Raw genomic sequence first — 26,418 nt, 5'->3', positions numbered from 1 at the left:
AAAGTCATAGAATTATAGGGTGGCAGAGTGGGAAGGGACCTTAACCACTTCTCTCCTTTGAGGAAGTGAGGCTCAGGGAAGGGAAGTTAACTTACTGCCCCAACAACTAGTGTCATCTGCTAGATTGGTGTCAGAACTTCAGTCTCCTGATTTTTAGTGCAGTGTTTTTTCCACAATATCACATGATTTTCCTAAAATTACTTTGGTTAATTAGTGCATGGGAATATGCATTATATGTGTGCACATATTAATACATGGGTATATAGAGTCCAGACATGTGATTTCTTTGGGAACTCTCTAAGGGCATTTTCCTATCAATACAGACTGACAATTGTCCTGTAATTTATCTCCTTAGAGTTTGCAAGAGATCTTGAGAATTTAGTATCTTGTCCAGGGTAGCATAACCAGTTTATCTCAGAGATGGACTTAGGACTAGGTCTTTCTGACTCCCAAACTGATTTTCCACCAAGCTTCTCATATGTGTGACATGTATCATTTTTATGTATATTGATAAGTTAAGATTAATCACTTGGACTGTTTTCTTGATGTGTATACTTCCATTACACTGCAAGTTCCTTGTGGGCCTTCTTTGTATTCCCAGTACTTTACACATAGTAGATGATTAATAAATGCTTATTGACTAATAATCCCTCACAACACTGAGAATTGAGGTCTTACATCTCAGAAGCACAGAATTGTAAATAATTTTTTGGAATTATAGGACATCAGAGCAGGGAGGGACCTTAGATCCTTCCATTTTACAAATGAGGAAACTGAGGATGAGGGAAATGAAATATTTTGCTGCAGTTCATATAGCAAGCTGACAATAGAGCCACAAACTCCGTGTTTTTATTACTTTTTTAGCATGGCTATGTGAAGAAGTTAAGTTCCTTATAAGCAATTCAAAATTAGAGAGCTGTTTTCATTGTAAAATGAACAAAGTAATTTATTTTGAGCCAGAGGGCCTAAGCTCAAAAAGTAGTTCCTCCATTCACAACCTGTGAGGCCTGGGGCAAACCACTTAACTTTTTTAAAAAGCTTTTTATTTTCAAAACATATGCATAAATATTTTTAACATTCATCCTTGCAAACCTGTGTTCCAAAAATGTTTTCCCTCTCTTTCCCTCCACCTTCTCCCCTAGATGGCTATTAATCCAATATATGTTAAACATGTGCAGATCTATATATATTTCCACAATTATCATGCTGCAAAAGAAAAATCAGATCAAAAAGGGAAAAAAATTGAGAAAGAAAAACAAAATGTAAAAAATCAACAACAAAAAAAGTGAAAATACTATGTTATAGTCTACACTTAGTCCCCTCAATACCCTCTCTAGGTGCAGATGGCTCTCCCCATCACAAGTCCATTGGAACTGGCCATTTGAGTCAGAATTGATCATCATATACTTTTGTTTGTTGTTGTTCTCTTGCAAACCATTTAACTTTTTAAGCCAGTTTCCTTGTCTATAAAATGAGGTGTAATGATATTTGGCTTAAATGATTTTCTCTTTTAGTTATAAATCTTTGATGTTGTGGCTCCCAGAGTTTCCTTCTTTCCATCTCAACTCTAGGAAAATGGCTCTTTTGGTGGTGCTGAATAGGTGACAATTGTGTTTTGGGTTTCCACTAAATAACTCTCCCCCCAACCAAAATAAAACAATGAACAACAACAAATCAAATATCCCATGGATACAAATGGTACTTTTGTTCTCATGAGTTTGCCATCTTTTAAATGTATTGTTCACAAGAGGGACCAGGTAAGAGTGTGGATAGCTCAGCACAAACCCTGCTACTAGAAAAAGCATGTGAAATTTCAAAATAGTGCATGCTACAGGAGCAGGAGGAGCACTTTCAACATAAACAATAGAGTGGATAGAATTTTTTTTTTTTTTTTTTTTTTTTTTTTATTGCAAAGAAGAAGTTGTTTTGCTGAGGCCATTGAGGTTAAGTGACTTGCCCAGGGTCACACAGGTAGGAAGTGTTAGGTGTCTGAGATCAAATTTGAACTCAGGTGCTCCTGATTTCAGGGCTGGTGCTCTATCCACTGCACCATCTAGCTGCCCCAGTATTTCTTTCTTTCTTTCTTTTTTTTTTTAAATAAATTTTTGTCAATAGATTTTGTTTTTATGTCACATATACTGAGTGGTTTAGTGGATAGAGTGCCAGGCCTGGAGTTAGGAAGAACTGAATTCAAATCCTGTCTCAGATACTAGCTGTATCACCCTGGGCAAATACTTCATTCTGTTTGCCTCAGTTTCCTCATTTGTAAAATTATCTGGAGAAGGAATTGCCAAACTTCTCCAATATCTTTACCAAAAACAAAACAAAACAAAACAAAACAAAACCCTAATAAGGTCACAAAAAGTTGGACATAATTGAAACAACTGAACAACAATAACAAAATATATCTTAGTATTCCCTCCTCCTTCACAATTCTAGACAGCCATCTTTTAAACAAAAATTAAGATTGGATAATTGGAGAAAGTTCAATGAAACTAACAAAAATGTTGAAAAAGTTTGATAGAAACAATCTTTTGACTGTCACCCATTATATGTGTGTGTGTATATATATATATATATATATATATATATATATATATATATATATATATATATATATATATATATATATATATATAGAGAGAGAGAGAGAGAGAGAGAGAGAGAGAGGTGTGTTTGTTTTTCTTTCTCAATTTTTTTCCCTTTTTGATCTGATTTTTCTTTTGCAGCATGATAATTGTGGAAATATATACACACATATATATTCATGTATACATATAAATGCAACATTTATAACATAGTAAAAGTAACATTATTCCCATTTAGATTTATATAAATGATCTTTGAAAAACTCTGTTTGAAAGACACACACAGGTTTGGGGTGAGTTGAGAAAGCCCTTCTCTCCCATTCCAAACACTTCCTCAGTTCCAGGATAACCTGAAATTTTGCCATTAGATATTTGTTTCTTTGGCTTACATTTTGTCACTTATTGTCATGGAAGCAATATCTTAAGACCTGCTCCACCTGGCTCTGCTAATTTTTTTCCATAAAAGCTACTGAAATCATTTTGGAATCTTAATTGGTTCAAGGAAGTAAAAGTTCTGGCCCTTGATGTAGATTCCTGCTGCCTTTAGTACAAAACCAGAGCAAGAAGCATCACCTAGCTCTTCCTCCAGGTTTCAGACCAACAGACTTGTAGCTGGCACAGGGAAGATGCACTCTGTTGAATCAACATTGAATATCTTTCCCTTCTTCTGAATATCCTTCTTCTGCTATGGCTAAAAAAAAAAAACCCTTTTGCTAACTGTCAGATATCTTGTTCCAATACTGAACCTGAGAGACCAGTTTTGGCCCAAGTCAGGTCTAACCTAGGACATCTGTGGATATACAAATATCATGAGAAGTGGCCACACTTGAAATTTGTTAAACAGGATTGAGCTTACCCAATGGAGGGCATCCCTATCCATTGATAGCACAAATTTGGAGTTGTAGTGGATAGAGTGTCAAGCCTGGAGTCAGGAAAACTTATCTTCCTGAATTCACATCTGGCCTCAGATGCTGACTAAAAATGTGAGAGAAAAAAAAGAGAAAAGGGAAAGGAGAGCAAGAACTTATTTGATAAACTGCACCTAGTCACAATTTTTCACAGGGCTAATCTTGTGCTCAACGCTCATTTTCTTTTCATCTTTCAGAATCTTGCCAAGTAAATTTTAAGCCTTTAAGTTGCCTAGAATTAAAAATGGAAAGCTTTTCCAAATGTTTATATAATGCTTTCACATTAAGCTTTTTGAGGGTCAGGATAATAATGTAGCCTTGAATCTCCTACTTTCTAAGTAATGAAGCCCAAGGTAAAAAGAGATGACTTCTTTTCTGTTTGCTATTTTTGAGGCAGTTATTGTTAAGTGAGTTGCCCAGAATCACACAGCCTAAGTGTCTGAATTTGAACTCGGATCCATGACTTCAGGACCTGTGCAGTATGCACTCTGCATATATTATTTGTAATTTTTCACCCTTAACTCATTTTTTAAAAAAAATTCCCATCTTCCTCAGATTTTTCTGTTATGCACTTGCATGAAACAGAGATGCCTGATCTTGTTTTCAATCCCTTTGGCTTGGGGCAAAGAGTGCTGAAATTGGAATCAGATGTAAATTCAAATTTTAGCTCTGCACTTACCACCTGTGTAAACCTGGAAAAAAAAAAAAGAACATCTCTGGGCTTTGTTACCTCATCTGAAAGATAAGGAAGGTAGACTAGGTGATCTTGGAGGTCCATTCCATCTCTCAATCTGTGATCCTGATTGGGCTCTAACCTTCTAATTACAGGCAGGTCACTCTCTCGTGCTCCCATGGACTCTAAGGACTGATGGTGTGTGAGCCATTTTTCTGAGGCTTTGGCAGAGAAGAGGACAATCATCTAAAAGCAATCCTGACATGCCCATGCTCAAAAGCCAATAAAGTCTTTCATTGTATGTAGTAAGAATTTGGTTTTTTGAATAGAGTAACAATAACAGTTCACCTTCTTTAGCATTTTAAGGTTGATTAAACACTTTCTTTACAATAAGCCTATGAGTTATATAGTACAAGTAACATTATTTTCATTTTAGAGATTAGGAGACTAAAAGTCTGGGGAGTAAATTTTGAAGCCAGGATTCAAAAAGTCCAGCCTACTTTCTCCTATATCATGCTGACTGTCACTGAGTAAGATGTTGAACTCAGGGTTTCCTACAGATTGTGTGTGGAAAAGTTGACAATTTAGAAAGGACACAGATACTAAGAAGATGTAAGAAACATAGAATAATAAAATTAGAACTAGATAATTTGGGTAGTTCATAAATATGATTAAATATAATCTAATCTCAAATTACCCATTTTATACATGGGGAAACTGAGACTAAACAAACATGAGTTGACCAGGATTGGACTATAATTACTACTGGGATATTCAACTGAATGTAATTCATTAGCCTTTTTCTGTTAAATGTAATCATCATTTCTCAGAATAATTAAAGAAAAAGTCAGCCTGGTATAAAATTTTTTTAAACCCTCTCACTTATGGAATATGTAAAATACTTCTAAATGTAATAGTTTCACTAAATAATAGTTAAGGGTATTGTAGGGCAAGAGTCCTTGGTTTTAAAGAGTGGACAAAGATCCTTTGATGTGATTTTATTTATTGTTTGCATGCAAATAGAAGCTACTAAACTGTTTAAAAGTTCTCTAAAGTAGGATAAACATCATCCCTCCCTCCTCTACTGCCACCTCTCCAAATCTCCTTTATAGCATTAATTTGCCCTTAGGAAACCCATCTTTTTCCACAGATAGTACAAAGGAAAAACTTCAGCCCTGTCTCAGACAGAATTATCTGAATTAGTGGGGTTCAAATTAATGAGGTTTTATAACATGGAAAAGGTTATCATAGAGATAATGTTGACCAGATGTTCTCCATATTCATTTAATCTACTTGTAAACAGACTTAAGCTGCAGCGAGGGATTTAGGTTAGAATTTCCTAGCAGTGGTAGTTAAGAAAGTGACTGGGAAGGTCTTGAAATATAAAATCAATTAACATCAGCCCAAGAGTGTTTAATATGGCCCAGCCTAAAGGTTATAAGGTGGATTAATCAGCAGGAACTCTACAGCCATATAATTCTGAGATTCTCTCATATATAGAGAGGACTGACTTGCCTTCTCAAGATACTTGCCAATTGTAGTTGTCCAGTCGTTTTTTCAGTTGCATCCAACTCTTTGTGGCTGTATTCCGGGTTTGCTTGGCAAAGTACTGGAGTGATTTACCATTTTACAATGTGGGAATTGAGGCAAACAGGGTGATGTGACTTTTTTTAGGATCACACAACTAATAAATATCTGAAGCCAGATTTGAACTCAGAAAGGTGAGTCTCCTAGACTCCATGCTCAGCACTCTGTCCACTGTGCTACCTAGCTGGCCAAGATACTTGTCAGGCTACCACAAGGCCCATGGACTTGGAGGAAATATTGGACATAATAAGCTAAAGAGTAATCTTAGTTATTACTTCCCACTATGATTGAGGAAGGAAGTGAAGTGGGTTGTAATATGAGTGCTGTTCTTGACTTACTATTTTCATTGTGGATAAAACAAGTATTCTTGAAGATAGTGTCAGGATCCAGTGACCTGGAAAGCCAGTTACCTGAAAGGATAACTAACCTCTGATACAAACACACCTGGAAAACAGAAAGGCACAGCTGCTAGCTGGCACTGTAAGGCATTATCTTTGCTTTGTTCTTCACTGTACATACTAGGAGGTTTATAGTAAAGCTGACAGTTTAGCACATGGCTTAAGCAACTTTAAGTACAGCCAAATATGGCAAACTCTTCACACTGATACACACACAATGCTAGTAAGATTAGGGAAATCTTCCCAGGTCACCAGATTCCCCAGGACTGCACTGTTTTCCCAATAAAAGGGCTCACCTGGCTCCTTTTGCTCCCCTCCTTCCAATACAACCAGTTCTATAACCATAGCATGTGGACTAATTTAGATCAGTAGTTCTGAAGCCTGAGTTTCTTTTACTTTATATGCTGCCTACCAACAGCCTCATGTCCTTGTTAGGGCTATTGGCAGCAACTACTAGTTTCCTGCTCCCAGAGATCAGCTGCCCTTTCTTCTGATAGTGATAACATCAGTGGTATGCACGAGCCTCCTCACTGTCTCTGTCTCTTACCTCTATGTGTGTGTGTGTGTGTGTGTGTGTGTGTGTGTGTGTGTGTGTGTGTGTGTGTCTTTCTCTGTGTCTCTTTGTGTCTCTGTGTCTCTGTTTCTCTCTCTGTCTCTCTATCTCTCTTTCTCCACTCCTCCCTGCCTCCCTCCTTCCTTTTCTCTCTTCCTCCCTGACAAATGACTTTTCTTGAATAATTCTAAGTTTTTCAGAATAAATGCATCAAATAATGGCTCCACCAATGGGTTTCTTATTGTGCCTATCTTCCTGAATTCCTCTTGTGTTAACCTTGTTTTTTGCCATCTTTGCTAATTTTCCAACTCTGAAAGAGGTACCTCAGAATTGCTTCAATTTACATTTCTCTTATCATTAAACAGGGACTGGCACATTTACAAAATGCTTCTGACAGTATCCCCCGTGTGGAGAGGTTGAGAATCATGATATTTTGTAATGTAAGTTTCTTAGAGGGACTTGAATATTTATAGACATTTTATAACTGGTTCTTGTCTGCTAGCCACATGGTTAGAAGAAATGTTTTGTTTTTGTTTTTTGTTTTTTTCCTAAGGGCCTTGAGTCAGTCGATTTGGCTGCTCAGTTTTAGCGGATCTCCCTAAATCCTTTTCTTGTGCTATCTAGTGACAGACTATGCTATAAAGGGAAAAAAAAAATCTTGGATCCTCTCTATTGACATCAAAATTTAGCCTTGTGAAACCATTCTCAGTCCTTGTTTTTGTCTCTTCCATTCTAGGCAAAGGAATTGGAGACTCCAATCTTATAAATTTTTAATATGTCAGAAGGGGTAAACCTCTTACATTCAGTACTGTGTCCATGTTTTGCATTTAGCTTGCCCCAAAATCCCAAGGAACAAGAAGTGACCTTCAGGACCCAGCCCTTTGGAAGCTAAAATGAAGACATATCTTGGCACTCATGCTGTATTTGGACATTAACTTGGTGAGACTAATGAGGTACATTTCACCCAAAACTAAGTTGGGATGGACCAGAGGATGTCCTGAGGTACTTGGAAGAAATATCTATACTTTTATTATTGCATGTCTTCAAAGTAAATTTTTTTTTTTGGTAAAAGTTCATTTGTATCAGTTGGCTAAACCAAACTGGGGTACTAATTACTGGCATCTAATAGTATAACAGATGGGGGGATAAAGCTGATGGTGGTAAGAAAAGATACCTCAGCTCTACAGGATACCCCAGAACCCTAAAAAGGGGGGGAACAACCTGCTTGGCCTTGGGAGAATAAATGAGAGCATACTACTACCATAGTGATTGAAGGAGTCTTTTACATGACTGTTAATATTTTGAAATTATTCTTTTCATAAATGTTTGCTTATATTTTTGAACACATATATTAAAAATACTCTGATATGTTTCAGTTAATTCCCTACATATCTGAGATATTAGATTTTTATTAAAGATACTTAATGAAAAAAACTCCTCTCTACTGACAGTTTGTCTTCTTATCTATGCTACACTGATTCTGCTGATATGGAGGTTTTTTAAAAAAAAATTATATGCAATTTAATGTTTGTTTTCTTTTTCATGATCATTTTTATTCCTTGTTTCGTTAAGAATTCTTTCCCAAGCCGTAGTTGTAAAATGGTGCCTCTTTATTTATTTATTTTTTTTAATAATGTAAACTTTTATACTTAGGTAGCATACCCATTTGGAATCAACCATATTAGTTTAACAAGTGTTAACTATATCATTCCTTAGGAACTCAGTTTAAAAGAAAATCTTGGAAGTAAGTCAAGATTCTATATAGAAGATTAACTTCTGTTCTTTCATATATCAGCACCTCACACCAAAGATATGGACCATTACATTTCCATTATACATTCTAAATCTGAGATCAATTGGATGCATTTTTAATTGTCTGTCGTGTTTGATTTGTTTTCCCCTCAGCATCTTAAGAGGTGATTTGTAGTCTCCTCCAAACTGGAAAATTAGAAGTATACTGCTGTAAGCCCTTTAGGGCTGTTGTCCTAGGTAAGCTTGTCTGTGATTGCTATTGATTCTTAGCATATGCTTAGCACAATAGTCATTACCTTTATCTGTATGTCCTCAAATCAGAAAGTACTACTTTGCTTACAACGGGACAACAGTCTAACTAAATGAATGATACCAGGAAGGAGTGTGTTGTGAGGTCTCCAACTCTTCTCCATAGCATTCACGGCCATCTGCCATCTTGTGACACCATTTTAGACTTATCACTGGTTCCACAATATTCCCTATTTTTTCCTACCTCTGCACCTTTATTCACACTGTTATTTTAATGATCTTCCTCTCTTCCCTTTTTAATCCCTATATACCCATTAAAAGTCAAGTCAAATACTACCTCAAAAGTTTCTTGATCTATAATCCCACCTCGCCAACCCTGCCCCCTCTCAGGCCTCCCCAAACGCTCTGTTTTAAAATTCCTTAATGTTTTATGCAATATTTTGTAGTCAGGCTGTCGATGTTTTAGTCCTATTCCCTCTTCCCCCAAATCACTAGATTGTAAATGTCTTGAAGATAGATCTCACCATCCTACCCAAACTTTGAGTCTCCCTTGTGTCTCATACAGACCTCTATCAAAAGATGCAGTTAATAAAGGGGATATTTTATTTGTTATTATAGGTTTACAATTTGAGCTTAACACACAAGGAGAACCTGAAACACAATTAGCTTGTGCTACAGTAGGGCAGTAGAAAATATCTTCTCTTAGATTAGTGGTATCAAACTCAAATAGAAAGTAAAGGGAGTCACTAAGCCATATATAAACATTTCTGCCTGCATATGCTGACTTAGAAAACCACATAGTAACATTATCTATATTCTATTGTATTTATGATTTATTTTGTTAAATACTTCCCTATTACATTTTAATTTGGTCCTAGTACAGGAGGAGTATTATGGGTAGGCTATATTAGCCAGCTATGGGTTTGACTCCCCAAATGCCCTAAAACTCATATCTAGAGAATTTGAAGCTTATTTTCCTGGCTGCAGGGCTATAGCCTTAGAACGGGTAAGGCCACTATTGGCTCTAGGATATTTATACCATTGGTAAGAATGCTCCGGCAATAGTTTTGTGTATAGGATTGGGTAGCCAGAAGGAATAAGGGAGAGAATAATTATTCCACACAATTCCACTATTGCACTTGGTTTCATGAATCTTAAATGTATGTTTCATTATACTCAGGGTAGATTTTGAGAAATTAGGGATAGGGATGATTCCTATGATTTCATTAATACAAGAAGTTCCCAGACAAGAAAACTCCCTTGACCAAAGCAGATAACATTTTCTCTTATAGTCTTAGAAACGTTTCTGGGGCTATTCAGAGATTGTGACTTATACAAGGTCACACACCTGGAATGTATCAGAGGCTAGACCTGAACTAAAGTCTTTTTTACTTTGAAGGCCAGAGCTCTGTCTATAATCTTATGTTACCTCAAATGAGAAAGCCCTAGTCCAAAAAGGACTCAAATACCTGCCATTGGGTGAAATTACCGCTCTAATTAGGTATCTAAGATGAGAGTTGAAGCCATATCTTCCTGATATCAAATTCAGTGCCTTATCCAATATTACACTACATTCCCTTTTATTCCCGGACTCCTTTTGGCCTCAGTGATTTCTCTTTCCTTAGAACCCTTTGAGTCTGAAGTGAAATTCTGTAATGAATTATACAGTTCTGCATTAGTTAAACTGATTTAAATTTCTCTTCCTAGACAGATTTTTATCCCTTAGAGGATAGGGATCCTAACTCCAACACTCCTCCAACCCCCACAGTGCCTAGCTAAAGACTGACCCCGAGATTTCCTACTTGACTGAAGATGAGGAGATGACTCACAGCCATAGCCCCAAGGCTGGGCTGAGACCATACTGCCTCAGAGCATGGTAGGTGAGTCACCCTCGCCTAGGACAAGGAGCGCTTTCAACAGCCACACTCCTCACTTCTCAGGGTTCCTTTTTCTCCCAAAATATTTCCTTTGCCTCTTAGTTCAACCTCTTAAAGTATGAATCTCCAACACGATAGCCATCAGGATGCCTGAAGCTCTGCCTGGGGCTCTCCTAAAGACCTGGCTGCCTTCCGAGCACCCAGAAACACCCACACACAAAAAGGAAAGTCCTTTATTTATTCATGAAACTTTTTCACCCAGTTGCTTGCTCTGGGAAGCCCTTTTCAGGGGCAACCTAGGATCAAAAAAGAAAGGATTAACCCATCTTGTTTCCAATTAGATTTATCACTGATTGCTATGCAACCTGGGGACAAAAATCTCTGCTCTCTAAAAATGGCCATAAGCTCTTAGATGAGAAGGAAAACTTCTGAGAGTATTAGTGCCTTAGGACTCAAATGCTAGCCTAATTAATCTAACTACCTTGTTTTAAGTGGAAATTTTGGGGAAAGGAGATAGAAATACCATGTAACTCAGTGGCCAAGTAGCTTCAAAGTCCTTCTCTAACATCTTTCATCTCTATCTTTGTAGAATCAGCTCCTTCATCTTCTCCACTTCTTAAAATCCCTAGACAATACCTTCATGAGGCATTTCCTGATTCCCCCAATGCCAGGGTCTACCCCCAGAAATTACCAGGTGAGTGTTCATGAACAAACTTAAAATACATGTTTTTTAGGATAGAATGTAAGCTCCTAGAGAGCAGAGCCCTTTCGTTTTTTGTCTTTGTCTCCCCAGTTACTAGCACGATTTCTGACACATAATAGGCTTGTGGACTAAGGTAATGATTGAAAGCAGTCTTCAAAATGTTTTTTTAAAAACCACTCCACATTAGATAACTGACCAAAATATATGAATAAATAGTTTTCGAAAAAACAAAATGGGACCAGCTGCGGGAAGAAAGCACATTACTCACCTATTTATGGAGCTATGAATTGGTACAACCATTCTGGAAAACAAACCAAAATAAATGACTTAACTGTTTATACATTTTTGCTCAGGGATACCACCGCCAGGCATATGCCACAAGGAAGTCAAAGACAGAAAGAAAGGTACCATATGCACCCAAATAGTCATAGAATCAAAAAACTAGAAACAAAATGGATACCCTTTGAGTGCAGAATGGCTAAAATAACTTGTGGTATATAAACATAATGGGAATAAGAAAGAACAAAAGGGAGGAATTCAGAGAAACCTGAGAACACAGTATGCACTGATACTGATCAAAGAAAACAAAACCATAAGAATTATATATACAATGGCTAAAATATAAAAGGCAAAGAACAATGAAGTTGAAGAATGGAGTGGAATCATAATGACTAATCTTGGCCCTAGAGAAGAAATGAGGAAATGTGCTTTCTCCCTCCCCCACCCCTTTTTTGAAGAGATGAAAACTACAGGTATATATGTTCATACATTTTCAGACCCAATTGATGGGCAAGTTGGTTTAGCTTATATTTTTCTTCCTTCCCTATAAAAGAAGGGTAACCTTTTAGGTGGGGAGGGAAGAGACAGGCATATCTGGAAATAACTATAATTTGAAAACAAAAGACATTAATAGATTTTTTTTTTTAAAGCACATAAGAATGAAATGGTTGTTACTATTGTTCCAATTTCAGATATATACCTTTATTTAGTCTTCTATCAATCCAGTGAATCCTGGTTAGAAATGATTGTTTTCTTCATTAGCAGGGACAATATTCCTTACAGATTAGGTGGTGTATGTCATATGATGAAACAATTACAGCTACAACTTATTCTTTTCATTGGATAATGCTTAGGGAAAGTAGGGCAATGTGGTAGAAATAACTCTTGATTTGGAATCTAAAAACCTGGACTCCACTTAATACTTCTGTGACATTGGGTAAGTAATAACATCTCTGGGTTTAGATGGGGTATTTAAATAAATGATCTCTGAATAGGAGAAATCGAGTGAAGACCTCTCATGGGAATGTGGCCTTGAACTAGGCCCTATTTGTGACTTGAAATTGCATAACAAGTTGAGCTATAGCTAAAAAAACTGCAGGTATTTTATTGTCTTGGATGAGCATTTCCTTCCTGTTCCCCCCATCTCTTAATTAGCACAAATACTTGATGGATAAAGCGTTTGTTATTTACTAGTATCCTTTTGTTTCTGAGATAGATTTCTGAGTTTATAGGATAAGTTCAGACTCCCCTAGACAATGGGGGAAAAGGTCAGGGGAGAGGGGCCTTCTGCATTTAGGGTCTATAAATCTTGTTTCTGGTATTTTGTACTTTGCACTCCTCTACTGACACCTTGTCTGTTGGGAGTTGCCCTTTTTCAGAGATTGTAATTAATCCTTTTTTTTTTTTTTTTTTTTTTTTTTTGCTTTTTACTTTGAGAGTCTCTGATTTTTTATTTGGGTTAGGGTCATTGTCCCACACAATCTTTGAAGTCCTTTTTATTATCCTATGTTCCATTAGATCCCTCATCTTCCCTCATAAAGTAACTCACTGAGCAATGGTCTTTATATACAAAAGTCTTGACACACCTGGCCCTCTTAGAATAATAGTACCATATTTGGTACTAGAAAAAAGGCAGTTATCATGCCATAGCTGATAGAATTTTTGTTTTTATTCAGTCATTTCAGTCATGCTCAACTCTTTGTGACCCTTTTTGGGGTTTTCTTGGCAAAAATACTAGATTAGCCATTTCCTTCTCCAGCTCATTTTATAGACAAGAAGATTAAGGTAGACAGGATTAAATGACTTGTCCAGGTTACCCACTTAGAAAATGTCTAAGGTTGGATTTGAATTCAGGTCTTTCTGACTACAAACCTGGCACTCTATTCACTGTACCATCTAACAAGACCTACAACCAGGAATACCTGGGGTTCAAATATCACTTCAGGCATTTACTAACACTGGAAAGGTCACTTTGCTTGAGACCAATTTCTTCATCTGTAAAACAGGACTAATAATAACTACACCTACCAAGCAATATTGTTATGGGCAGGGTTGTCATGTAAATAGCTCTGCTCTCTTAAAATTCTATGTAAATGTGAGTTATTATCATTATTATTGTTTGAGTATAATGATCCAGGTAACCAAAAACAAACAAAAAAAAAGGTTCTTTAATGTGAAAGAAAAAGGATGGAAACTTGGCTTAGAGGACAAGGAAAGAGTAAAATAATAATAAAAGGTCTGGAAGGAGGAGTCTCTAAGTGGAGTTCTTTGATTTCATGCTTCGTTGTTATGCTAGAAAATGAACCATTAAACTATTGAAGTCTTTTAAAAAAATTTTTTTTAAACAATGTTTAATTGATCCTTTAAAAAAAAAAAAAGTCTTGTCACTTTCCAATGGCTATTCCCCTGTCACACTTAACCCTCTAAGAAACCTTCCAGATAATAAATAAAGTTAAGTAAGACATATTAACAAGTTAACCATGTCTAATTGCACACGAAGCAAGAAATATATGACCTACCTACATAGGAAGACCTATGTCTGTCTTAAGACACTTCCTAGCTGTGGGACCCTTAAGCAAATCATGTAATCTATGTCTGCCTCAATTTCTTTATCTGAGGTTATTGTGAGAATTCAGTGAGATAATATTTGTAAAGTGTCTTGCAAACTTTTAAGTACCACATAGATGCTAGTTTTCTATGCCTCCTTTATAGTTCACATTTCTTCTGAGAGGAGGGAAGCATCTGAATGAAACCTGTTTCCTTTTCCTAGGCATTGCAAAAGAAGGGGAATAACTAAAGCTGCAGCCTATTCTGGCTTTGAATACCCCAAAAGTTTGTTCTGCAAAGCTATCAAGACAAAGCCAGATCTTAAGGCATCAGGAGAAGCTGCATTGGGATGGGTGGTAAGAATGAAAATCAGGAGGCACAGACTTGTAGAAACAGGCATAGGCAGAGAGAGGGCTTTTCAAAAATTTTCTTTCCATAGGAAACCAGACCAAAAATGTGCCTATTGCCCAAGGGCAAGTGCACAACAGTAAACATAGTATGAGCACAGACTAAACTAAGATGATTTTCTATTACCCCAGAATGTCCAGAGGAAATCCTGAAGGGCATTGCATCAAAGTTGAGAGGAAAGCAGGTTTATCCTTTGCTGAATCAAGAAGAAAAAAAGCTATTGCAGAGAGCAATTACTTGGAGAGGTTCCACCTCTGTTTTCATCAGGGAAGAGAAGTCCTCATTTAATTTATTTTAGACTTATTAAGTCTTAGATCTGGAAGGGACCTTATACATATATACATACATATACATACATACATACATATATATATTTAGAGAGAGAGAGAAACTTCCTTTTATAATTGAGGAAAATAAAAGTCAAAGAGGGAAGCAATTTGACAGTCACATAGTCAATTTGTAGCTGAGTCAGGAACAGACTGGAGGAGGATAGTTGTTCACCCTTACACCTGTGTAACCTCTCACTTCTGTTTGTAGCTCATCTGTTCAAAGAAATTTCAATAATAGAATAGATTCAAGAGGTCCCTTAGTCTAACCTCTCTGAGAAATTTCTTCTTTCTTTCTTTCTTTCTTTCTTTTTTTCTTTCTTTTCTTCTTCTTCTTCTTCTTCTTCTTCTTCTTCTTCTTCTTCTTCTTCTTCTTCTTCTTCTTCTTCTTCATCATCATCTTACAACAACGATAATGATAATAAATTGTATCAGTTTTTGATGCTATCTTCTCACCCTCCCTACCCTAATTGCCACTTGCCTCTTTTTTTTTAATCAGAGTGTTTTATTTTCAAAATATATACATGGATAATTTTCAATATTCATCCCTACAAAACCCTGTGTTCTAATTTTTCCCTCCCTTCTCCCTCTTTTCTCCCCTCCAATATATGTTAAACATGTACAATTTCTCTATACATATTTCCATAAATAGCATGCTATACAAGAAAAATCAGATCAAAAAGGGAAAAAATGAGAAAGAAAACAAAATGCAAGCAAACAATAGCAAAAACAGTGAAAATACTATGTTGTGTCCACATTCAGTTTCCAATGTCCTCTGTCTGAGTGCAGATGACTTTCTTCATCACAAGACCATTAGAATTGGTCTGAATCACCTCATTGTTGATGAGAGCCATGTCCATCAGAATTGATCATCATATAATCTTGATGTTGCCATGAATAATGATCTCCTGGTTCTGCTCATTTCACTTAGTATCATGTAAGTCTCTCCAGGCCTTTCTAAAACCATCCTTCTGATCATTTCTTATAGAAAATAATATTCCATAACATTCATGTGCCATAACTTGTTTGGCCATTCTTCAACTGATGGGCATCCACTCAGTTTCCAGTTTCTGGCCACTACAAAGAGGGCTGCCACAAACATTTTTGCACATAGAGATCTCTTTCCCTTCTTTAAGATCTCTTTGGATTATAGAGACACTGCTGGATCAAAGAGTATGCACAGTTTGATAATTCTTTGGGTATAGTTACAAATTGCTCTCCAGAATGGTTGGATTCATTCACAACTCCACCAAAAATGGATCAGTTCAGTTTTCCTGCATTCCCATCCAACATTCATCACTATCTTTTCCTGTTATCTTAGCCAATCTGACAGGTTTGTAGTGGTATCTCAGAGTTGTCTTAATTTGCATTTCTCTCATCAATAATGATTTTAAGCACCTTTTCATATGACTAGATATGTTTTTAATTTCTTTTTTCTCTTTTTAAAGCTTTTATTTTCAAAACATATACATGGATACTTTTTCTTTATTATTATAGCTTTTTATTGACAAAACATATGCATGGGTAATTTTTCAACATGGACCCTTGCAAAAACTTCTGTTCCAACTTTTCCCCTCCTTCCCTCCACTTCCTCCCCTAGATGGCAAGTAGTCCCATACATGTTAAATATGTTAAAGTATAGGTTAAATACAATATATGTATACATATTTATACAGTTATTTTACTGCACAAGAAAAATCAGATTTAGAAAGAAGGTAAAAATAACCTGAGAAGAAAAACAAAAATGCATGCAAACAGTAACAGAAAGAGTAGAAATGCTATGCTGTGGTCCACACTCATTTTCTAGTGTTCTTTCATTGGGTGTAGCTGGTTCTGTTCATTACTGATTTATTGGAATTGATTTGGATCTTCTTATTGTTGTGGAGAGCCATGTCCATCAGAATTGATACATAGATAATTTTTCAAAATTGACCCTTGCATAGCTTTGTGTTTCAGATTTTCCCCTCCTTGTCCCCCACTCTCTCCCTAAACAGCAAGCAACTCAGTATATGTTATACATGTTTTTAAAAATGTTAAATCCAATATGTATAAATATATTTATACAATTCTCTTGCTGCACAAGAAAAATCAGATCAAAAAGGAAAGAAAATGAGTAAGAAAACAAAATGCAAGCAAACCTAAAGAGTGAGAATGTTATGTTGTGATCCACATTCAGAAATGATTTTAATTTCTTCATCTGAAAATTGCCTGTTCATATCATTTGACCATCTATCAATTGGAGAATGGCTTGAATTCTTATAAATTTGAGTCAATTCTCTACTTATTTTAGAAATGAGACCTTTATCCAAACCTTTAACTGTAAAAGTGTTTTTCCAGTTTATTGCTTCCCTTCTAATCTTTTCTACATTCGTTTTGTTTGTACAAAACCTTTTTAACTTAATATAATCAAAATTAATTATTTTTGTATTCAATAATGGACTCCACTTCTTTTTTGGCCACAAATTCCTTCCTTCTCCACAGATCTGAGATCTTCATTCTTCTAATTTTCTTATCACTCTTTATGTCTAAGTCATGAACCTATTTTGACCTTATTTTGATATATGGTGTTAGGTGTGGATCAATATTTAGTTTCTGCCATACTAATTTCCAATTTTCCTAGCAGTTTTTGTCAATGATTGAGTTCTTATCCCAAATGATAGAATCTTTGGGTTTGTCAAACACTAGATTACTATATTCATTTATTATTTTGTCCTGTGATCCTAACCTATTCCATTGATCCGACTACTCTATTTCTTAGCCAGTACCGAAAGGTTTTGGTGACTGATGCTTTATAATAAAGTTTTAGATCTGGCACAGCTAGGCCACCTTCATTTGCATTTTGTTTCATTAATTCCCTTGAAATTCTTGATCTTTTGTTCTTCCAGATTAATTTTGTTATTATTTTTTTCTAGTTCTGAAAAGAAATTTCTTGGGAGTTTGGTATGACACTGAATAAGTAAATTAATTTAAGTAGTATTGTAATTTTTATTATATTAGCTTGGCTTGCCTATGAGCACTTGATGTTTTTCCAAGAGATTAGATCTGACTTTATTTGTGTGGAAAGTGTTTTGTAATTGTGTTCGTATAGTTCTTGACTTTGCTTTTTGCCTCTTCCTTTTGATTAGAGGTCCAGTGCATAGAACAGGACATTCTTCCCAAACTCTGAACTTTCCATGTAATTCTCCATTTTCCATTAATATGTCATCTTGGCTTTGAATCCCTAGAACATGATACTCCACACAAGGCACACCTTGGTACCTTGCTGGACACTTCCCTTTCCCCCAGTCCTTCCTGGCTTTTCAGCTTCCTTTTGGTATTGTCTTCCTCTTATTAGATTGTAAGCTCCTTGAGGACAGAGACTTGTCCTTTTTCTTGTTTGTATCTTCAGAGCTTAGTATAGTGACTGGCACATAGTAGGGGCTTAATGCATGTTTACTGAATTGAAAAAAAATTGAATTGAAATTTCAGTCCTCTCTGCAGCATTCTCAAGGAGTCATCCCACAAAGGAATTGTCTCTGTGGGGAAATAGAACTCTCTACTTTTGTTTTTATCTGATCAAGTTTTGCCAACAGCATTGAAGGGTATGTGTTTGTGTGTGTGTATTTGTATGTATGTATATATGTGTGAGTATTTATCAATTGTTATCTCTGAAATACATGGATTTGGGATCTTCTCAGTTCAGGATGCACTCTTTGACGAATACACAGTACTACTAATAAAATAACTAGCATTTCTATAATATTTTAAAAGTTTGGGAAGGTTTTACAAATATTAGCTCATTTGATCTTCATAATAACTCTGTGAGGTAGGTGCTGTTTTTATTCCCACTTCATAGAAGAAAAAAATTGAGGCAAATAAAATGCAAGTGACTTATTCAGGGTCACACAGCTATTAAATATAGGAAGTTGGATTTGAACAGGTCTTTCTGAATTAAGATCCAGTGTTCTCATATGTTGTGCCACCTAGTTGCAGATCACAATGCATCCATGCCTGTCTATCCTGTGTAACTCTCATCTCTGCTCTGAAAATTCACCAAACCAAAATTCACTAATGTGTTGGAGATCCTCCTACTCTCTCTTGATCTCATGACAATGTTGTTGGAGCCCTCCAGCCATCTATCTGTCATTCTTTGCTCTTGCCATATGAACAGCAAATCTATTTCTGCCATATAATTCTTGGGTGACATCCTTTACTCTGGTTTTTCTTTGGAGTTCTTCAGTGGATATATATTGCAGTATACTCATGTCTCCATGAGCTTTTCCATTGTCATCTTTAGTTCTTCATAATTGGCATCCCAGGTCTTGATAGTTATCCAGCAATACTGGCAAAATATTTATATTGAAAAGAAGACTATTTGCTTTGATGAGAAATAAAATCAGTAAAAATGGTTTGCAATGTTCCTTAAGTAATCCAGCTTAATATCTCCCTCCTTTGTTGGGTAAATTCTATTGAATGTTAATTTAGATGCATATTGAAATCAGTGCAGTAGATATCCCTCCTTTCTCCCATGTATTTGATCTTTCCTGCTTAAATGGTCAAACAACTCCTTTGAGTGGTTACAGAAATGTCATAGGGCTTGATGCAATCAACATAATGTTATTTGTAAATGGGAAGAAGACCTCACCATCCCAAATGAGTTCTTTCTTAATCGGGTCTCTATGCTGGATTTCCTATATTACAGTGATGAATACTTGTGGTAAACATATATTTCCCTGTTTTATTCCTTGCCTGATATTTATTATCAGATGATCACTAAAATGATTATCTCTATTGTCATATCTTCCAAAGAATTCTGAACCATCTGAATATATGACATATTGATAAGAGACACCTTGCTGTAAAAATTCTGTGAAGCATCATTTTTATTAAGTCTACTAAGATAAAGTTTTTCTTTATCATTTGTAGCCAGATCCTTGATCTTTTACTTGGTTATTTCTGACATCTCTCCAACCTATTCATGGCCAGGTATAGATGGATTCCAAACATCAAACTTCCTCATATCGTTTGGATTCTTGTTTCTTAACTTTCTGTTTTTTCCTCTCAGTTCTACCCTTGCTCCCAACTTTGTGGTTGAGAAGGAAAAAAGATAGAGGGGAAAAATGATAAAGGAAAAAAAGAAAAGGCTTTTGTAGAAATGTTTTTCCTACTGTCTCCTATCTTCAAGTTTTTTTCTTTCCTCCCATGCCCACCAATCTCTTCTTTCAGCTTTTTGTATAGAGTGATTTCTGGAGCCAAGACTTGTGGTCAACACAAACGAGGATCAAGGAGAATTGATGGAGAGGCTAGTTGGTGAAGGAGAAGTCTGCAAAGTCAGAGAGACAGATAATGTGTTTCAGGGATGTGCTACACTGGAGGAGGATTAAGACACACAAGGGAAATGGGCAGAAAAGTGGCTAATAATGGAATTCAATAGTATGAAATGTCAGATTATGCATTTAGGGAAAACCAATAAAACATTTAAATTCAGACTTAATGAAATGGAGCTGTAGGAAACTAATGAAGAAAGAGACCTAGGGGTACTGCTGAGTAATAATAATATGAAGCAGGGGTAGTGTTTTGTGGCAGCCAATGAAAGGCTCAGGTGCCCGAATGGGAAATTAGTTATAGAGAAAAAGATAATGCCTTCAAGTTGACAAATTGAAGTGAGAGCACAGAAGTGTGAAGGCCTTGGGTACCAAAACAAACACACCCAGAAAAGTAGTTAGATTTAGAGAAAAGTTCATAGAAGTATAATAAATGTCATGAGGAATTTAAGTGGCAGGAGAAACAATTTGGAGCTGAGATCTGAGCAGAATTAATTTTATAATTCAAGCAAAACAAGAATAGGAATTGTGGGTATAAGCTTTCCTAGCACCCATAATAGCCCCATATTAGAGCTGAAAGGAACCCTAGATATCATCTAGAAGAAGCCAAGGCCCAGATAGGAGAAATCATTTGCCAAGGTTTATAGAAGAGCTGGGATTCAAATCTGGATCTGATTACTCCAAAATCAGTGTTCTTTCTACCCCACCATGATTTTCATGTTATTCTCTAAATATGTACTTGCCTTGTCAGGTATGGATCTGGACTTCAAGATGTTGTCTGCCTTCTCTTTTCCCTTTTCTTCCAGTACATGTCAATGGCCAGGGATGATAGGAAATAGATATTTCCAGGCTTGTAGGTAATCTCATGGATGCTGAGTTCTTGATATTCCTGGATATTCAAGCGTGAGCTGACTAGAGCTTCTCAGAGAAGACACCTGCTGTCAGGAGGATTTTGCAGTTGAAGGACTAATGAGAAACATACACCTGCTGGTCAGAAGATATACATCCTGTGAGTTGCTTGTACAGTGCAAGTCTGAGTGAACTTGAATGACAAAATATCTGCTTATCCATCCCATGAGATTATCGTTAACTTCTTTGGGAATATAATAGGCTATTTGGAATGTTTTCTGTTTTTCTACTTATTTTCTGTGGAAAAGGAAATAAATAGTTGTTTTATACTCAATCATGTATCCCTTCTGGATTACTCTTTCAATTTGCAGGTTGGTTCCCCAAAGAGATGTTCTGTGGTTAATTACAATTTTTTTCCCTGAGGCAATTGGGGTTAAGGGACTTATCCAGTGTCATTCAGCTAGTTAAGTGTCTGAGATCAGTTTTGAACTCAGGTCCTCCTGACTTCAGGGTTTGTGCTCTATCCACTGAGCCACCTTGCTGCCCCATGGATAACTGCTCTTAAAATTATACTTTAGGATCCCCCAAAGTGTACTTCTCTTTAACAATTAGCCAACAGATACAATTAGCAAGGACATTTACTAAAATGGCATCATAAAAACAGTAGCTATAAAACTATAAAATGTTTCCTCCATAAATCTGATACATATTTTCTTAAAAATCCATATGTTTCAATGGGTTCATATTTAGAATTAAATGTTAGCTACACATGCAGAATATGTAAGTGGCAAAGGCATAACTGAGTCCTACTTATAATAAGACCTAAAAGTTCTCTCTTTTCTAGAGTCCTTACACAGTCCTTGAACGCATTGTTCTCTGCTGAGTAAGTTGTTCAATTGAGTTCCCAGCTTTGTTCCTTTCTACAGCTCTCTACATTGCTAGACCTGGATCTTTTAAATCCATAAACAGCTCCCTTCTCTGCTGCCAGAGGTCCCATTCCTTGAAATATTTTCTTTTTTTCAAGTGAATGTTTTTTTTTCCTATGTCTGTCTGAAATTTAGGCCTTAAACTTTCTTAAAACAATGACCTTTAAAACTGCTACATGGGCAAGTCACTGCTAGGTATCATGGTTGGGGGAAAGACAGATTTCATTCTTCTATCCTTGTCTATCTTTTGTAGGATTTTCCTCCACAAGTGCTTTTACTCCCTTAAATTCTTTTAAAGGTCACCTAAGGTATTCCTGTTTCAGTCAGGCAATGAGATTACTCCTTTTTATTCACTTAAAGAAAAGTATTCTCTCCTTATAAAGGAATCTGAGCATTTATAGTTAATTTAATAACATTACAAACTTTTGATTCTATTCTATGTTGAGGTGGGAGAGTTGGTCAAAAATCACCACCCTTATCATGATATGGATATTGAACATTACGTATCTTTTGTAGAGCTGTTATTTATTTTTTGGATAGACCTAATCACATACCTAAGTTTTATTTTAGGGATTTACACATACTTTTCTGGGGTCAGGGCAATAAATCAGAAAGAGAAAAGCATGGCCCTCTTGCTCTTTGGGGTCAGGTCTACCCATGATGAATCTGGGCCTGTGAGAGTCCATACCTGAGCCCTTTTCAGAAGGAGAATGCGTAGGCTATATATCACATATATAAAATGCTTTACAGACTTTAAAACCCTGTTTAAATGTCAGCAATGTCCCTAGGCCTTTATCATCTCTCCCCTGGACTATTGCAATACTCTCTTAATTGATCTCACTCCAAGTTTTTTGTTTTCTCCAATATACCTTTGATGTAGATAATCTTGCCAGAATACTACTGCTGAGCACAGATTTGACCCAATCACAATCCTGCTCAATAAACTTCATTGACTCCTAATTAATTCTGTGATCAAACATAAACTTTCTGTTTGGCTTTTAAAGCCCTTTACCACCTGGCTCCAACTAAGCTTTCCAACTTTTTTTTTTTTTTTTAAAACTTTCTCCCTTTCAAGAATTCTATGATCTAGTCTAATTGTTATTCTTGGCTATCAATTTGGTCCTCTCTGATTCCCTCCTTCATGGTCTTCTCACCAGTCAGCTTACCACTCACTCCAGAGATCATGCCCTGAAAGAATGTCCATGCTAGGGTCTGCTTTTGCTGAATGGTGACTACCTCTCCCAAAACTATACCTGGAAAGTCTCAGCCTTGCTTTATTTCCTCCTTACCTTTTCCATCACTTCTTCTACAGTCTTTTACACTACCACACTATTAAAAATGTATCCTTTCGAACCTGCCTCCACTTTTGGAACCATGAACCATGATCAACTCTATCATTATACTTGGATGGAGTGTATCAGTATATTCCTCTATGACCTCACTCTAAGTCTTCTCCTTAGCTACTATTCTTTATGTGTGTACTTTACTCTATTAGAATGTAAGCTCCTTCCAGGAGGACAAAGAACTGTCTTTGTTTGATAATTATATTCTTAGTGGTCAGTATAGTGTTTGGCACATAGTAATTAATAAATGCTTTTTCATTCATACATTTTTAAATGTCATTCATTTTTCACATGACATTTTTTCCCCTTACTTTGCTTTTTTGCACTAATGGTCTTATGCCTAGAATGTACTCCCTCCTCACTTTTTCCTCTTTAAATCCTGTATTTCTTTCAAAACTCAGCACCAGCACCGTGTTCTACTTCAGTGGTTCTCAAACTTTTGTTCTCAGTATTCCTTTATGCTAATAAAAATGATTAAAGATCTATCCAAAGGGTTTTTGTTTATGTGGGTTATATTTACATTAAAAATAAAAACTGATTTTGAATTGGTAGGCCTTCTAAAGGAGGTTTTAAGACCTCCAGGACTTTCTGGACCAGAGAATCACTGTTCTACATGAAGCTTTTCCTTATCCCTCTCTTGCCAATTCAGACCTGCCCCTTCCACCAACCAATTACCTGGTATTTATTTTATATCTATTTATATGGGTGCTCAGTTAACCTCCAAGTCCTGATTCTCTCTTTCCATTGTCACTCATGATCTAGTATAGAGCCATAACCAGCATTTTTTATATTCGGGGCAAACTTGATGGCACAGGTATAATCAGGTCAGCAACTTCTCGGGAAATCCCTGAATCTGAAAAAATATGTCCAGAGTAATAAGAAAAGCTCTCTCATATCAGTTTACAAAGACAAATTCAGTTGATATAAGGGTGTGTGTGTGTGTGTGTGTGTGTGTGTGTGTGTGTGTGTGTGTGTGTGTGTGTGAAACAAAGATCCTAACACATAGTAACACCTCTCTATTGAAGTTTGGGAAGAAGGGGGCTTGCCTTGGGGACATGGCAGCTGGGTGGGGAAACTGTACCATCTGGTAGCTTCCTATTTTAATTCATTACTCTTATTAACTAGGTGCTAAACTCCATTGTTTCTACACTTCTGAAAAAGTATACAGGAAATATTTGTTTCCTCTAAATTTCATTAGCCTTGGGCAAAGTTCTTACTGTCCTGCCCTAGTTATGGTTGTGCCCCATGTGAAGCTTTCTGTTGTTAAAAACAAAACAAAACAAAACAAACCCTGAATTTTCAAAAATTTATGTGTTCTTAAGAGCCACTTCAATTCTATCCATTCAGTGTAAAATCATTTTAAAATTTACACTTGCTACTGAGCTTTCCCAATAGTATCAGACAAGAACGTTCATATATCACTAAAGGGGAATCTGGGGTCAATCAGTCAGACAGTCAGGAAACCTTAATTGAACATCTATGTGCCAGGCATTGTGCTAAGTGGTAGGGATACAAAGATAGGCAAAAGACAGTCTTGCTCTGAAGGAATTCAGTATAATGGGGGAGACAACATGCAAACAACTATCTACAGACAAGCTATATGTAAACAATAAGGATGTAGCAGTATCTGAAGAGTCAGGGAAAATGGTCATGTTCAATAATCAGGAATGATAGATAATTGCTACTGATGCTGTTTGACAACCCCTCTCATTTTCTAACATTTCCCATTTGAGTGCTGCTTCCACGCTGCCAAATCTTGAGGCAAGTTCAATCTCTTTCAAAACTGAGGCTGACCCAAACCTCCAAACCACTTGAGGTTCACCCACTACCAACTACAAGAGATTAATTCATAGCATGATCAGTCTGCTTTGGGCATGGTGACATGCTGTGTTTGGGAAACACAAGTGCAGTTTAAAAAATGAAACTTTCAAGAAAGAACGTAATTCTTTCCCAACCAGTCCCTGCTGGATTTAAGGAAGTCAGCCCCAGGGTGCATGGGAAGGGTATTTTTGCATGTGGCAGGCTAGAGGATAACAATTTTGGAACATTTCTTCTGGATGTGAACAGTTTTCAAAAGAAGAAATGCAAATTATCAACAATACAAAATAAAACAAATGTTCCAAATCATAACAATAAGAGGAATGGAAATCAAGGCAACTCAGCAAATTGCCAAAAATGATAGATGTCAGAGGAAAAGTAAGAATATTTATGCCTTATTCAAAGAACAGTGATTTTCTCTAATAATTTTTGAAAACTATTTGGATTTAGATGGGAAAAGTCACTAATTTTTTTTCTTTTGGACCAATAATCTCATTATTGGATACAAATCCGCAAATACATCAATGAAAGAAAGGTCCCATAATTCCAAAATATTCATAGCAGCATTATTTTCTCTTCTCTTTTCCTCTTCTCTTAATCTTTTTAAAAGCAAATTATTCTCTGCCAGCATAAATTTGCACCCATCAAGTGTGGAATAGTTGAACAAATTGTGGCATATGTACATCACATACCTGATATACTTAATAAGTACTTAAGAAGAGTCTATAAACCCCTTTGTAAGGCCTTACTCCATCTGTTTCAATTCGAGAAGCATTTATTGAGAATCAAACATTAGCAGTTTGGCCACCAAGGTGAATATAGAATGAATAAATGATACAATCCTTGATATTATGAAGATAATACAATCTAATTGAACAAATAAAACTTTGAAACTTAGGATATATGTAATATATGGATACATGTAATATGAACAATAATATATAATATACAATAATACATATATAGGATATATGTAATATGAACAATATAGATACACCCTCACATGGTGCAGGTCACAGCCAATCCTGGTTTATGTATTTTTGTCCATGTCCTTCTCTCATTGTGCTTTGAGTTGTCCTGCAAATCTCTTGAGAGTCTATAGATATCAAGGAAGTATATGAATTGTTCACCACTTATTTCTTCTTTCACTTCTTTTCCCTCCTATTCCATAAGTCAGACCACGCTATCCTCAAATTCAATAAACTCCAAGGGCTCCTTATCACCATCTCCAGAATCAAGTAAAAAATTCTCTGTTTGGCATTTAAATCCCTCATAATTTAGCTCTTCCTCACCTTTCCAGACCCTTCCTCCCCCATTATATATTCTTCAGT

At 36.2% G+C, this 26,418-nt stretch overlaps 1 long non-coding RNA gene across 2 annotated transcripts; it reads left to right on the top strand.

The window, feature by feature from the left end:
* The first annotated feature begins 6,541 nt into the window (after positions 1 to 6,541).
* On the top strand, positions 6,542 to 21,075 carry LOC141553530 (uncharacterized). Of its 2 annotated transcripts, none has more exons than XR_012485502.1 (6): positions 6,542 to 6,665; positions 7,073 to 7,147; positions 7,539 to 7,660; positions 8,613 to 8,696; positions 11,175 to 11,279; positions 20,958 to 21,075. It is a non-coding gene; the product is annotated as an uncharacterized LOC141553530 (long non-coding RNA). The 2 variants fall into 2 exon arrangements; XR_012485508.1 differs by having other exon boundaries at positions 7,539 to 7,709.
* Positions 21,076 to 26,418: the final 5,343 nt, after the last annotated feature.

The sequence above is a fragment of the Sminthopsis crassicaudata genome, chromosome 1 (assembly GCF_048593235.1).
Source record: "Sminthopsis crassicaudata isolate SCR6 chromosome 1, ASM4859323v1, whole genome shotgun sequence".
Classification (NCBI taxonomy): Eukaryota; Metazoa; Chordata; class Mammalia; order Dasyuromorphia; family Dasyuridae; genus Sminthopsis; species Sminthopsis crassicaudata.
The sequence above is the reverse complement of the archived record's forward strand: the minus strand, read 5'-3'. Positions and strand labels throughout refer to the sequence as shown.